Source organism: Somniosus microcephalus, chromosome 16, assembly GCF_052327205.1.
Source record: "Somniosus microcephalus isolate GS21.2 chromosome 16, FLI_Smic_1.0, whole genome shotgun sequence".
NCBI classification, from domain to species: domain Eukaryota; kingdom Metazoa; phylum Chordata; class Chondrichthyes; order Squaliformes; family Somniosidae; genus Somniosus; species Somniosus microcephalus.
The window spans coordinates 40,620,123-40,632,573 of NC_141002.1; the positions used below are offsets into that span (position 1 = coordinate 40,620,123).

Here is a 12,451-nt window from a genome sequence, read left to right on the forward strand (position 1 = left end):
TCAGTTATGTTGTACTGTGGTAGTAATGACTGAATTTAAATGGATTTACCAGCAGTTACTTACTACTTGTAATTAGCAGCTGATTTCAGGATATTATTGAACCTAACTTTGTTACTTGTCTGGAAATAATTTCTAATTCGATCAGTTTCGAAAAAGAATTAATAGCATTCGAAGTGCTCTGAGATATCCATAGCAACGCTATTACTTCTATTTATTTACATTCTGATCCCAAAGCATCCAATCTTATTAAATCCTGTTAAAACAGAATCATACAGTGAGGTCAGAGGGTTACAGACAAGGTCCAAATTGCTACTGTATTCACGTGACTATATTTAATTATCAATAGTAGTGAAAATCTCAGTTACTCCATCTGTTGGCTTTAAAGAAATGCAATTTAAAAGATTACTTAAACAGATGTAAAATTGACAGGCATAGTGGTGGACAGGGAAAATACAGTTTTATAGATAAGAATCCCTGTTGGGATGAAAATGGATCTGGGCAAAAAATCTGCCCTCAGGCCAACTTGTTTGGTTTGTTTATTTGTGCCAGACCAAAACTGATGCACAAATTTGAATTCTGGGCGAGCAGAGAGCACGGGGCCAGCAGGGCGAGCGTCAAGCATGCCCCTTCTCGCCAGCATGAGGCCTGGGCCATTTTTACTCCTGAGCCTCATTTAGATAGACCAGGCCCGGCTCCTGCCTGAACCCGGCATCAATGACGTCAGGCCAGTGGGCAGGAGTCGGGCGAACACTGCAGGAAGCCGCAGTCAGGGACCTGTGGGAATGGTTACAAGCAAAATAAATGAAGAGGGGAGGTCCGATGTGATTGCGGGAAGCCCAAGGCAGGCAAGGCCCAAGGATTCATTGTAGGGCCTGAAGGAACACTCTTGCTCATCCTGGCCCCCAGGAAAACCTTTTTAAAAAATAACATGTTTTTGGTCCTCCTGTGGGCCTGCTGATCCTTGGCGCCGGGTTTCACTGGCGAGACTGGCACCAGGCACCAACATTACTGATGCCAGTTAAAATGCGATCGGGGAACGGTAGCATAGTGGTAATGTCACTGGGCTAGTAATCCAGAGAGTTCAAACCTCACCATGGCAGCTGGGGAATTTAAATTCAGTTAATTAAATAAATCTGGAATAAAAAAGCTAGTAATGGTAATGGTAACCATGAAATCAGATTGTCATAAAAACCCATCTGGTTCACTAATGTCCTTTAGGGAAGGAAATTTGCCATCCTTACCTGGTCTGGCCTATATGTGACTCCAGAGCCACAGCAATGTGGTTGACTCTTAAACCGAACGGACCACCCGGCATTGACCTCGGCACCGGCTACGGACATGGCAACAGCACACCCAGCCCAGTCAACCCTGCAACGTCCTGCCCAGCAACATCTGGAGACTTCTGCCAAAATTGGGAGAGCTGTCCCACAGACTAATCAAGCTCACAGAATCATACCTTTCAACCAATGTCCCAAACTCCTCCATCACCATCCCTGGGTATGTCCTGTCCCACCGGTGGCACAGTGGTACACAGTCGGGAAGGAGTGGCCCTGGGAGTCCTCAACATTGACTCCGGACCCCATGAAGTCTCATGGCTTCAGGTCAAGCATGGGCAAGGAAACCTCCTGTTGATTACCACCTACCGCCCCCCCTCAGCTGATGAATCAGTACTCCTCCATGTTGACCACCACTTCGAAGAATCACTGAGAGTAGCAAGGGCACAGAATGTACTCTGGGTGGGGGACTTCAATATCCATCACCAAGAGTGGCTCGGTAGCACCACTACTGACCGAGCTGACCGAGTCCTGAAGGACATAGCTGCCAGTCTGGGACTGCGACAGGTGGTGAGAGAACCAACACGAGGGGAAAACCTACTTGACATTGTCCTCACTAATCTACCTGACAGTACCTGAGCACCGCACAGTCATTGTGGAGACAAAGTCCCATCTTCACACTGAGGACTCCCTCCATCGTGTTGTGTAGCACTACCACCGTGCTAAATGGGATAGATTCAGAACAGATCTAGCAGCTCAAAGCTGGGCAGCCATGAGGCGCTGTGGGCCATCAGCAGCAGCAGAATTGTATTCCACCACAATCTGTAACCTCATGGCCCGGCATATCCCTCACTCTACCATTACCATCAAGCCAGGGGACCAACCCTGGTTCAATAAGGAGTGTAGAAGACCATGCCAGGAACAGCACCAGTCATACCTAAAAATGAGGTACCAACCTGGGGAAGCTGCAACAGAGATATCCATAGCAATGCTATCAAGCGGCACTTACTCACCAATAACCTGCTCATTGATGCCCAGTTTGGGTTCCGCCAAGTCCACTCTGCTCCCGACCTCATTACAGCCTTGGTCCAAACATGGACAAAGGAGCTGAAATCCAGAGGTGAGGTGAGAGTGACTGCCCTCGACATCAAGGCCGCATTTGACTGGGTGTGGCATCAAGGAGCCCTAGTAAAACTGAAGTCAATGGGAATCGGGGGGGGAACTCTCCACTGGCTGGAGTCATACCTAGCACAAAGGAAGATGGTTGTGGTGGTTGAAGGTCAATCATCACAGCCCTAGGACATTGCTGCAGGAGGTCCTCAGAGCAGTGTCCTAGGCCCAACCATCTTCAGCTGCTTCATCAATGACCTTCCCTCCAACATAAGGTCAGAAATGGGGATGTTCGCTGATGACTATACAGTGTTCAGCGCCATTCACAACTCCTCAGATAATGAAGCAGTCCATGCCTGCATGCAACAAGACCTGGACGACGTTCAGGTTTGGGCTGGTAAGTGGCAGGTAACATTCGCACCACAGAAGTGCCAGGCAATGACTATCTCCAACAAGAGAGAGTCTACCCACCGCCCCTTGACATTCAACGGCATTACCATCGCCAACTCCCCCACCATCAACATCCTGGGGGTCACCATTGACCAGAAACTTAACTGGACCAGCCACATAAATACTGTGGCAACAAGAGCAGGTCAGAGGCTAGGTATTCTGCGGTGAGTGTCTCACCTCCTGACTCTCCTAAGCCTTTCCACCATCTACAAGGCACAAGTAAGGAGTGTGATGGAATACTCTCCACTGGCCTGGATGAGTGCAGCTCCAACAACACTCAAGAAGCTCGACACCATCCAGGACAAAGCAGCCCACTTGATAGGCACCCCATCCACCACTGGCGTACCGTGGCTGCAGTGTGTACCATCTACAAGATGCACTGCAGCAACTCGCCAAGGCTTCTTCGGCAGCACCTCCCAAACCCATGACCTCTACCACCTAGAAGGACAAGGGCAGCAGGTGCATGGGAGCACCACCACCTCTAAGTTCCCCTCCAAGTCATACACCATCCTGACTTGGAAATATATCGCCGAACCTTCATCGTCGCTGGGTCAAAATCCTGGAGCTCCCTCCCTAACAGCACTGTGGGAGTACCTTCACCACATGGACTGCAGCAGTTCAAGAAGGCGGCTCACCACCACCTTCTCAAGGGCAATTAGGGATGGGCAATAAATGCTGGCCTTGCCAGCGACGCTCACATCCCATGAATTAATAATTAAAAAAAAAAATTATACCATCAGACCCCAACCTTTGTAGCACCATGAGGCACTTGCCTGCCTGGGTTGAGGGCCTCACACATTACCCAAAACATGTCTGTTAAACATGCGTGTGCAGCATGCTCTGGTGAGTGCCACGCTGCCAATATTTTAACCCCCTACACGCCCGTTCTAGTTAGGTGTTGGAGGTTAAAAACAGGGCTTAAGCTTTGTTGGGAGTTATGGGGGCTAGATTTGTAAGTAAGGATTGCATAGGATATACGGCACAGAAACAGGCCATTCGGCCCAACCAGTCCATGCCGGAGATTATGATCCACACAAGCCTCCTCCCATCTTTCCTCATCTAAATCTATCAGCATAACCCTCTATTCCCTTTTCCCTCATATGCTTGTCTAGCCTCCCCTTAAATGCATCTATACTATTCGCTTCAACCACTCCCTGTGGTAGCGAGTTCTACATTCTCACCACTCTTCAGGCAAAGAACTTTCTTCTGAATTCCCTATTGAATTTCTTGGTGACTACCTTATATTGATGGCCTCTAGTTATGCTCTTCCCCACAAGTGGAAACATTCTCTCTGTATCCACTCTATCAAAACCTTTCATGATTTTAAAGACCTCTTAGGTCACCCCTCAGCCTTCTTTTTTCAAGAGAAAAGAGACCCAGCCTGCTCATCCTTTCCTGATATGTATACCCTCGCATTTCTGGTATCATCCTTGTAAATCTTCTCTGCACCCTCTTCAGTGCCTCTATATCCCTTTTATATTATGGCGACCAGAACTGTACACAGTACTCCAAGTGTGGTCTAACCAAGGTTTGATACAGGTTTAGAATGACTTTCCTACTTTTCAATTCTATATAACAACAACAAGTATTTATATAGCACTTTTAACGTAGTAAAACGTCCCAGGAGTATTTAAAGACAAAAAATTTGACACCGAGCCACATAAGGATAAATTAGGGCAGGTGACCAAAAGCTTGGTCAAAGAGGTAGGTTTTAAGGAGCGTCTTAAAGGAGGAAAGAGAGGTAACGAGGCGGAGAGGTTTAGGCAGGGCCTAGGCAACAGAAGGCACAGCCACCAAAGGTTGAGCGATTTATAATCAGGGATGCTCAAGAGGGCAGAATTAGAGGAGCGCAGATATCTCGGGGAGGTTGTGGGGCTGAAGGAGATTACAGAGATAGGGAGGGGCGAGGCCATGGAGGGATTTGAAAACAAGGATGACAATTTTGAAATTGAGGCGCTGCTTAACTGGGAGCCAGTGTAGGTCAGTGAGTACAAGGATGATGGGCGAACGGGACTTGGTGCAAGTTAGGACACGGGCAGCCGAGTTTTGGATGACCTCAAGTTTACGTAGGGTAGAATGTGGGAGGCCAGCCAGGAGTGCGTTGGAATAGTCAAGTCTAGAGGTAACAAAGGCATGGATGAGGGTTTCAGCAGCGGATGAGATGAGGCAAGGGTGGAGACGGGCAATGTTATGGAGGTGGAAGTAGACGGTCTTTGTTGTGCTGCGGATATGTTGCCGGAAGCTCATTTCAGGGTCAAATATGACACCAAGGTTGCGAACAGTGTGGTTCAGCCTCAGACAGATGTTAGGAGGAGGGATGGAGTCAGTGGCTAGCGAACGGAGTTTGTGGCGGGGACCGAAAACAATGGCTTCGGTTTTCCCAATAGTTAATTGGAGAAAATTTTTGCTCATCCAGAACTGTATGTCGGACAAGCAGTCTGACAATTTAGACACTGTGGAGGGGTCGAGAGAAGAGGTAGTGAGGTAGAGCTGGGTGTCGTCAGCGTACATGTGGAAACTGACGCTGTGTTTTCAGATGATGTCGCCAAGGGGCAGCATGTAGATGAGAAATAGGAGGGGGCCAAGGATAGATCCTTGGGGGACACCAGAGGTAACGATGCAGGAGTGGGAAGAGAAGCTGTTGCAGGTGATTCTCTGGTTATGATTAGATAGATAAGAATGGAATCAGGCGAGTGCAGTCCTACCCAGCTGGACGACGGTGGAGAGGCGTTGGAGAAGGATGAAGTGGTCAACTGTGTCAAAGGCTGCAGACAAGTCAAGAAGGACGAGGAGGGATAGTTTACCTTTGTCACAGTCACAAAGGATGTAATTTGTGACTTTGATGAGACCCATTTTGGTACTGTGGCAAGGGCGGAAACCTGATTGGAGGGCTTCAAACATGGAATTGTGGGAAAGATGGACATGGATTTGGGAGGCAACAACACGTTCAAGGACTTTGGAGAGGAAAGGGAGGTTGGAGATGGGGTCGTAGTTTGCAAGGACAGAGGGATCAAGGTTTGTTTTTTTAAGGAGGGGGTGATGACAGCAGATTTGAGGGAGAGGGAGACAGTACCTGAGGAGAGAGAACCGTTAACAATATCAGCTAACATGGGAGCCAGAAAAGGAAGTTGGGTGGTCAGCAATTTGGTGGGAATTGGGTCGAGGGAGCAGAAGGTGGATCTCATGGACAAGATGAGTGCAGAGAGGTCATGAGGGGAGATCGGAGAGAAATTGGAGAAAGATGTGAGTTCAGGGCTAGGGCAGGGGGAACCTTAGAGGAAGTTTGGCCCAATGAGCTAGGGGAAGGAAGGGACGTGGCAGAGGCAGCTGAACAGATGGTCTCAATCTTAGAGACAAAGAAGTCCATGAGCTCCTCACATTTGTTATCGGAGGTGAGGGTGGAGGAGACAGGGGAGAGGGGTTTAAGAAGATGGTTAGCAGTAGAGAATAGGAGCCGGGGTTTATCATTGCATTCCAGAATGATTCTGGAATAGTGAGCAATTTTGGCAGACGCGAGCAGGGCCCAATAGTGCTTTATGTGGTCCAACCAGATCTGGCGGTAAATGGGTAAACCAGTTGCCCGCCATATCTGTTCGAGTCTGCGTCCCTTGGACTTAAGGGAGCGAAGATGAGGGCCGTACTAGGGGGAACGGCCAGGGTGAGAGAGGGTAATTGTTTTAGTAGGGACTAGGGAATCAAAGACAGTGTTGAGGGTGTGGTTGAGCAGATCAGTAGCTGCAGAAATGTCATGGTGAATGGAGGGCCAGAGGCTGGACAGTTAGGATTTCATAAGTGCAGTCGCAAGAGAGTTGGGAGAGAGTTTTTTCAAGGGGCGGACACAGAAGGAAGTAGGGTTGGGGGGAGGGGGGAGGCTGGGTGGAAGGGGGATGTGGGTGGAGAGCGATACAAGGAAATGGTCAGAGATGGCCTTATCTGCAATTGACACGATGGGAGTAGCGAGGCCACGAGAAATGGCAAGGTTGAGGGGTTGGCCGTGAATATGGGTTGGGGAGTTTACATGGAGGGAGAGATTAAGGGAGGATAGGAGGCTAGTGAACTCAGAGGAGAGAGAGCATGATGAATTGAGATGGAGGTTGAAATCACCAAGGATGAGAAGTCGTTCGGTGCAGAGGCTGAGGGAGGAGAACAGTGAAGATATCTCAGTAATAAAATTTTTATGGTACTTGGGTAGAGAACACAAATTTTAAATGAGGGGTGAAATAAGGTGAGATGCTCAAAGGAGGAGAAACTGCCGGAGGAACAGGGGTACAGACAGCGTGATTTGGTGATGAAAGCCACCATGGCGGTCTGAGCGGGGCAAGTGGTGGAAGGTATAGCCAGGTGGGGAGGCTTCATTTAAGGGTAAGGTGTCATCACCCCTCAACCAAGTTTCCGTCAGGGCCATGATATCGATGCACTCATCCATGATAAGCTCATGGATGGCAAGGGCCTTGTTCGCAAGTGAACGGACATTCTGGAGGGAGATGCGGAGAGGGTCGGTGATGGCTGATCCACTTCCAACATCCACAGGATCCGCACTGAGGGGGAGGAGTTGGATGGGGAGAAGACTGGCCAGATTAGCCCCCAGTGGGCGCACTGGGTGGGAAGGTCAGCGAGAGTAGGATGGGACAGTTGGGGTTGCTGCTCGTAAGGCGGCAGCGATGAGTGCCTCGATGGGCATTTTGTAGGATGCCAAGAGAGGCACAGAGGGAAGCTGTGGGCTTATCTCAGAGGGAGTGAAGCCTGGGACGGTGGCAGGAGAGTAGGAAGGTCGAAGAGCAATGAAGGATTGGGGTAGGGATTTGGGAGGGCAGTGTATCCGAGAGAGGAGAGATGAAAGGAGGCATGACGACAGGAGAGAGCCTTCAGGGAGGGATAGAGAGAAAAGGAAAATGGGAAAAAGTGGAGTGGCTCGGGTCTGGAGCGGCAGCCAAAGTGCACACGCGAATGGACATGGGAAAAGGCCTGTTTAAATGTAATAATTAATGGAATACATATTTCCTGGTAGCAGGGAATAGGTTGGAGACAATAGTAGGGAGACCAGGGTCAAAGTCAGAAGTCCCATAGAAGGACAAGCTGACGTAAGCAGGATGGGGATACCTCTAGAAATAGGCCCTAGTGCTTGGTTTGCTTTTTTATGGCATTGCTAACCTGTGTCGCAACTTTTAGTGATTTGTGTATTTGTACTCTGAGATCCCTTTGTTCCTCTACCCCACCTAGACTCGCACCCTCCAAAAAAAATTTAAACGGCAGATTATTGTGCTTTTCTGACCAGAAACTCAATTTTTTTTCTGAGAAAATTTAGGCTACAATCACATCCTTCTTTTTAATCAAATCAGTGATGGCCCTTATAAGCAGTTGTGCCTGAAAGATTTCTGTTTTGAACTAAGCCTCAGTATAGGACCATTACTGTTGGTGTTCACAGTAAAAATCTTGATCTCAATCAATGCCATATGAAAAATATACAGCCCTGATTATGCACGTTGAAGAAAAACTACAAGGGTAATGTGGAAAACAAATGTTGAGTGCAGGTTAATGGAATGTTCCCTAGATGTTGAGGCTAGGCCAATTGAAAATTTCAAAACTAAAATTGATAGATTTTTGTTAGATACTAAGGGTTATGGAACCAAGGTGGATAGGTGGAGTTAAGATACAGATCAGCCATGATCTAATTGAATGGCGGAACAGGCTCGAGGGGCTGACTGATGTACTCCTGTTCCTATGTTCCATATATATATGAGAGAGAGAGAGAGAGAGAGTGGGCTTTCTGAAAATGTAGAGAAATTCCAGCGCCATTGTGATTCTATCAACTGAGGTTATTGAAAACTCATTGTGTACGGACTTGAAGGAGAGAATGGATGATATAAATTATTTTTGAATATTGGCTGTGTGAAACTGTCGGGAGTAATGGCTTGATTGTTAAAGTGTGCGGTGATAAAAATCTGAACTGTAATGCTTTGACGTTGCTTGATGCAGAATTGAAATATTGAATTTAATTATCACTTTGAGCATTGATTTTAATAGGCTATCCTTTTTATTTGTACTGCAGTTCTTCGTGGAGAATCCATCTGGAACATACTACAATGGAACCTCTATATCCACACTCTTATAATCCACCATCCAGGTTTCATTGGACAGCACCTTGTTGCACAGTTTCTTTAGTTATTTGTAATTAATCTTGGTGAATAAACCATACAATATTTCTTTTCTTATTTGCATTGTATTTGTTTCATTCCCATGTCTAAGGTATTGCTGTACCATAAGATCAAAATTTGGGCAACTCAGTTATCTGTCACTTTCTGTTATCCAAGGTGACCAAATGATCAGATCCATTATGGCAGAAAATGGAAGTTTCATTGTACGTGTAGTGCTGTTGATCTGAAATTTGTCACCTCCCAAATCCGAGCCCATCTTTCCCACAACTCCATGTTTGAATCTCTTCAATCAGGTTTCTGTTCGTACTACAGCACAGAAATTAGCCTGGCCAAAGCCACAAATCACATCCTCTCTGTGATGTATTATCCCTACTTGGTTTCCTTGACCTTTCTGCTGCCTTTAGCATGGTCAATCATACCATCCTCCTGCCTTTGCTTGGCTCCACTCTTACCTATCTAATCATAGCGAGAACATCTCCAGCAATGGCTTCTCTAGTCTCTCCTGCACCATTACTTCTGGAGGCCCACAAGGATCTATCCTTACTCCCTCCTCATCCTCATCTACATGATGCCCTTTGGCAACATCATCCACAGATAGCTTCCACATGTACACTGACGACACTTAGCTCTGCCTCTCCACCATCTCTTTCGATCCTTCCACTGTCTCTGTATTGTTAGACTGCTTGGATAAGCTACAATTGCCTCCACCTAAATATTGAGAAGATTAAAGCTATTGTCTTTGGCAGCTGCCTTAAATTCTGTACCCTTGCCACCAAATGCATCCCCATCCCCGGCCATTGTCTCAGGCTGAACCTGGGGATACCAGTCCTGACACAGCCTGGAAACCCAATGCTTGGCTACTGTGCCGATTAGAATATATCTTTAAAAAAAAGTTGCATCCTTTAAAGGAATACCAGATTGAGCCACTCTTCAACATGTGAGAGAGCTGTGAAAGGCTCAAGTCATGCCACTTATCTGCCCCATAACAGTAAAGGAAATATTTCCAAGTTGTCCTATAGAGAACAGACAAACCTTGAGAATGTAAAAATGTAAGTATACATCTTGCTAGACCCATATGATTGTACCCAAATGGGATGAATGTAAACCATAGTGGAAACTGATGAGCTCCCTAAAAAAGCCAAATGTGAAATAGAAGCAAGGGATTGGATTGCCTATGTCATCGCCACCCAAGGGTATGAATCCATTAACTATTACTGGACCTCAATTCAGATGCACAATCCAAAAGTAATCCAGAATTGGGAAGGGCCATCCTACCCCAATCAACTGGGCATTGCAGTAACTTAAATCTTATCTGTGAAAATCTACCACTCCATATAAACTGTACAATCTTCTGATCCAATTCCAAAAAGATGGGGTGCGGAGGGGAATATGGACAGGGAATTAATTTGAAATTAATAAAATAAATGGGTAACAATATTCAATTTTATAATGCTGACTCTGCCCAGGAAGAAAAGTGGAGATGGGTCAATTTGCTTATGTCATCAGGAATCGTCCTAATACAAGAGATAGCACAGTGGTGCACATTAAGAGAGATCCACATTTCAAATACTGAAAACCTGCTAGCTCAATGACATGATAAAGATTCTAAAACTGCAGAAGGTGAAGCTTTACCCAAGATCATGGACTTTGATTTGATAAAACTGATCAGTGTAGTACAACGGAATACACTGCAGAACATGGGGAGGGAGAGCTGCAGACTATTGCCCACATGCAGGAATGTTTTTTATTCATCCCATGCCATTCCAATGAATGCCAACAGCTAGTAGTTCAAAGGCCAAGGCAAAAAGCAGGTTTTGCAGAGGGCACCTGTGCTGACTAACTTAAGGCAGTTCAAATGAAGGCATCACAATCCCGTTAAAGAAAGAAAAGAAAGACCTGCATTTATATAGCGCCTTTCACGACCACCGGACGTCTCAAAGCGCTTTACAGCCAATGAAGTACTTTTGGAGTGTAGTCACTGTTGTAATGTGCAAAATGCAGCAGCCAATTTGCACACAGCAAGCTCCCACAAACAGCAATGTGATAATGACCAGATAATCTGTTTTTGTTATGTTGATTGAGGGATAAATATTGGCCAGGACACCGGGGATAACTCCCCTGCTCTTCTTCGAAATAGTGCCATGGGATCTTTTACGTCCACCTGAGAGAGCAGACGGGGCCTCGGTTTTAACGTCTCATCCAAAAGACGGCACCTCGAACAGTGCCACACTCCTTCAGTACTGCACTGGGAGTGTCAGCCTAGCTTTTTGTGCTCAAGTCCCTGGAGTGGGACTTGAACCCACTTTAATGACCTGATAGTTGGGGGGGGAGGGGGGAGTGCAGGAGGTCCATTGATTCCTATAAAGCTCATGGCTATCACACCCCTTGTAAGAAAGGTCACTCCATTCTATCAAATACCTTTTCTAAAGCATCTAAAGAGAAGGTAAGGCTAGATTCACCTGACACAGTTGCAGAATAAATAATGATGAGAAGCAGCCAGACATTACCATGAGCACCTCCCACAAATAAAACTTGTCTGATTGGGTGAATTAGTTTGGAAACCAAAATGCTCAGAGAAGTTGCAAGATTTTTTTTAAATTTTGGAGTCATGATTCAGAAGAGAATTAGGAAAGGAGGAGCACTCGCCAGGTCCTTTCTCTAGTTCAGTATAAACATCCCTCTAAGTGTTAAGGTGGAACCAGTTTTAGTAATTTCTTGAAACACGTTCAAGCACATGGGAGGAAATTCGGACATTGTTTTGTTAAGGTCCGCAGAGAAACCTCCTGTGCTATAAACCTTGTTAGCTTGAAGAGAACTTAGAATTTGAGTATCTCACCAACAGCATCCAAAGCCACAAAGTTGGAGATCCTTAGGCTTCTGAGTTATACAACCAGCTAAACTCCCAGTTAACATCTTTGAGATTCATCACTATCTGGCTATTACCAGCGTGCATCACTGGGAGGAACTGACTGATTGGCCCAATTTATCTCTGTGCTGATGGAAATGAGTATTGGTATGTCAAATTAGTTACTCAGCTATAGCTCAGGAGGGATTGTAGTTCTCTCTGGGTTTCCTGAAGGGCAAGAAATACCTTCTTATGGGCAGATTCAAACACACAAATCCACAACTTCAATTGAAGCTGCTAAATGTGTGCTTCCTTTTTTTATTGGAGGTGTAGGCAATAACAAAACTGTTGAGGCTGACTCCTAGGATGGAATAGGTAATGTCTCCGGGATATTGGGCTCTAAAAGAATGTTCAAATTGAGGGTAATAGAAAAGGAAGACATTGAGATGCCATCAACTGAACTTCCAAATATAATACGTTTGAGTGGACCGCAGGTGCAATTCCAAGATTTGAAGTGGTGGGGGGGCAGCCGTGATGGAGGGAAAGAAGACAGGTCCGCTTCACCCCCAGTGGTTGCCTCTTTTTCCTTTCATCACCAGGAAGTTGAAACATTGGCC

General features: G+C 46.3%; 1 long non-coding RNA gene across 3 annotated transcripts in view; it reads left to right on the forward strand.

Moving 5' to 3' along the window:
* LOC147106096 (uncharacterized) overlaps positions 1–9,046 on the forward strand; it is a 50,139-nt gene extending 41,093 nt beyond the window's left edge. For all 3 annotated transcript variants that reach the window (XR_015081345.1, XR_015081344.1, XR_015081346.1), the window contains exon 4: positions 8,884–9,046. This is a non-coding gene — a long non-coding RNA (uncharacterized LOC147106096). The remainder of the gene's footprint in view (positions 1–8,883) is intronic.
* Positions 9,047–12,451: the final 3,405 nt, after the last annotated feature.